This window comes from Piliocolobus tephrosceles, chromosome 21 (assembly GCF_002776525.5).
Source record: "Piliocolobus tephrosceles isolate RC106 chromosome 21, ASM277652v3, whole genome shotgun sequence".
Lineage (NCBI taxonomy): Eukaryota > Metazoa > Chordata > Mammalia > Primates > Cercopithecidae > Piliocolobus > Piliocolobus tephrosceles.
This window is the reverse complement of record NC_045454.1, coordinates 11,217,613-11,220,857: the sequence shown is the minus strand read 5'-3', so window position 1 is coordinate 11,220,857 and position 3,245 is coordinate 11,217,613. Positions and strand designations below refer to the sequence as shown.

Below are 3,245 nucleotides of genomic sequence, written 5' to 3'. Positions count from 1 at the left end.
GCTGAGGCAGGAGAATCGCTTGAACCCGGGATGTGGAGGTTGCAGTGAGCTGAGATCGCGCCATTGCACCCCAGCCTGGCTGACAAGAGCAAAACGCCATCTCAAAAATAAATTAAATTAAATTAAAATTTTAAAATTAAAAAGTAAATTAAATTAAAAATTTTAAAAAGGAAGAAACAGGAAGGAAAGTAGGAGAAGTCAGGAGTTTCACATATTCCGGCCTGAGGAACTGGAGAATGGCCCTGCCCTTCTCTTCCTACCTCTCTGATTATTTATTTAAGACCTGGCCTGTCTGGGCGGCCCAGCCCTCTCTCCCCCAGCTGCAGGGTGGCAGGCCCCGATGGCTCCTTCTGCAATAGTAACTTGGGACCGGATGCAGTGACTCACGCCTGTAATCCCAGCACGCTGGGAGGCCGATGAGGGCGGATCACATGAGGCCAGGAGTTCCAGACCAGCCTGGGCAACATGGTGAAACTCCATCTCTACTGAAAATACAAAAAATTCCCCGGACTTGATGGTGGGCGCCTGCAATCCCAGATACTCAGGAAGCTGAGGCAGGGGAATTGCTTGAACGCTGGAGGACAAGGTTGCAGTGGGCCGAGGTCACCCCATTGTACTTCAGCCTGGGCGACAAGAACAAAACTCCATCTCAATATTATATTAAAAAAAAAAAAAAAAAAAGGCCGGGAGCGGTGGCTCACGCCTGTAATCCCAGCACTTTGGGAGGCCGAGACGGGCAGATAACAAGATCAGGACATCAAGACCATCCTGGCTAAAATGGTGAAATCCCATCTCTACTAAAAACAAAAAATTAGCCAGGCATGGGGGCAGGTACCTGTAGTCCCAGTTACTCGGGAGGCTGAGGCAGGAGAATGGCGTGAACCCAGGAGACGAAGCTTGCAGTGAGCTGAGATCGTGCCACTGCACTCCAGCCTGGGTGACAGAGCGAGACTCCGTCTTAAGAAAAACAAACAAACAACAACAAAAAAGTTACTCAGGTTTCTGAGCGTTGGGGCCCAGAGCTGGGGTGGCAGGCGCTGCCCTCCCCACCTCCCCTGAAATCCAGCCAAGGTGGGGGCTTATTTCCCTACCACAGCCAGGTCCCAGCCTGGAAACCCACAGGTGTTTCAGGGTTCAAGTGATCTGGATGGAAAGATATTCAACACTTCCTAGGAGGCAGGATAGAACAATGGTTGAGGGGGGAATGGGGACAGAGAGATGGGCCTCCCCAACTACTACTTCTTCTTCTTCTTTTTCCTCTTCTTCTTCTTCCTCTTCCTCCCCTTCCCCTTCTCCTTCTCCTTCTCCTTCTCCTTCTCCTTCTTCTTCTTTCTTGAGACAAAGTCTCGCTGTGTCACCCAGGCTGGAGTACAGTAGCACAATCTCGGCTCACTGCAACCTCCACCTCCCGGGTTCAAGCAATTCTCCTGCCTCAACCTCCAGAGTAGCTGGGATTACAGGCCCACGCCAGCACGCCCAGCTAATTTTTATATTTTCAGTGGAGACGGGGTTTTACCACGTTGGTCGGGCTGGTCTCAAACTCCTGACCTCAAGTGATCCGCCCGCCTCAGCCTCCCAAAGTGGTGGGATGATAGAAACAGGTGTGGCCGGGCGCGGTGGCTCAAGCCTGTAATGCCAGCACTTTGGGAGGCCGAGACGGGCGGATCACGAGGTCAGGAGATCGAGACCATCCTGGCTAACACAGTGAAACCCCGTCTCTACTAAAAAAATACAAAAAATCTAGCCGGGCAAGGTGGCGGGCACCTGTAGTCCCAGCTACTCCGGAGGCTGAGGCAGGAGAATGGTGTAAACCCGGGAGGCGGAGCTTGCAGTGAGCCGAGATGCGTCACTGCACTCCAGCCTGGGCAACAAAGCAAGACTCCGTCTCAAAAAAAAAAAAAAAAAAAAAAAAAACAGGACCTGGGCAAAGTCCTCCCAGAGCTGCAGAGCCCCGGCATTTTGGGGGCGGGAGGGGGAGGGCAAAGGGGCTCCAGTGAGGCCTAGGCCCATGAAACCGAGGAGGCCAATCCTGTCCTGATAGAGACAAGGCAACCAAGTCTCAAAGTCCCGTAGCCAATGAATGAAACAGCCAGGGGAGAAGCCAGGAGCTGGGAAGGCTTTATGCTTCCAACTACCAAAGCCCTGTGGTGGGGGCCCTCACACAGCCTGAGAAAATCAGCAACACACATTCCACACAACAGTTTTTTTCCAACGGCCAATTTATTATTATTATTATTTTGAGATGGATTCTTGCTCTGTCGCCCAGTCTGGAGTGCAGTGGCGCAATCTCGGCTCACTGCAACCTCTGCCTCCCAGGTTCAAGCAATTCTTGTGTCTCAGCCTCCTGAGTAACTGGGATTACAGGCATGCACCAACCATGCCTGGCTAGTTTCTGTGTGTATATATATATATATTTTTAAAATATGGAATGCTTCATGAATTTGCGTGTCATCCTTGTGCAGGGGCCATGCTAATCTTCTCTGTGTCATTCCAATTTTAGTATATGTGCTGCCGAAGTGAGCATGATTTTTGTATTTTTTGTTTTTTTTTTTGTTTTGTTTTGTTTTTTTGTTGTTTTTGTTTTTGTTTTTTTGAGGCGGAGTCTTGCTCTGTCGCCCGGACTGGAGTGCAGTGGCCAGATCTCAGCTCATTGCAAGCTCCGCCTCCCGGGTTTACGCCATTCTCCTGCCTCAGCCTCCCGAGTAGCTGAGACTACAGGCGCCCGCCACCTCGCCCAGCTAGTTTTTGTATTTTTAGTAGAGACGGGGTTTCACCGTGTTAGCCAGGATGGTCTTGATCTCCTGACCTTGTGATCCGCCCGTCTCGGCCTCCCAAAGTGCTGGGATTACAGGCTTGAGCCACCGCGCCCGGCCGATTTTTGTATTTTTTGTAGAGATGGGGTCTCACCATGTTGGCCAAGCTGGTCTCAAACTCCTGACTTCAAATGGTCCACCCGCCTCAGCCTCCCAAAGTGCTGGGATTACAGGTATGAGCCACCGCCCCTGGCCCAAGTGCCAATTAAAAAACAAAAAACTGTACTATTATTTTTATTTAAGGAACAAGGTCTCCCTCTGTCGCCCAGACTGGAGTGTGGTGGTGAGATCATAGCTCACTGCAGCCTCTTAACTCCTGAGCTCAAGACATCCTCCCATCTCAGCCTCCTGAGTAGCTGAGAGTACAGGTGTGCACCACCAATATAGATAGATAGATAGATAGATAGATAGATAGATAGATAGATAGATAGA

General features: G+C 50.5%; 1 non-coding gene across 1 annotated transcript; it reads right to left on the bottom strand.

Moving 5' to 3' along the window:
* Positions 1 to 2,417: 2,417 nt before the first annotated feature.
* Positions 2,418 to 2,524, bottom strand: LOC113225323. Its single transcript, XR_003309989.1, has one exon. It is a non-coding gene; the product is annotated as a U6 spliceosomal RNA (small nuclear RNA).
* Positions 2,525 to 3,245: the final 721 nt, after the last annotated feature.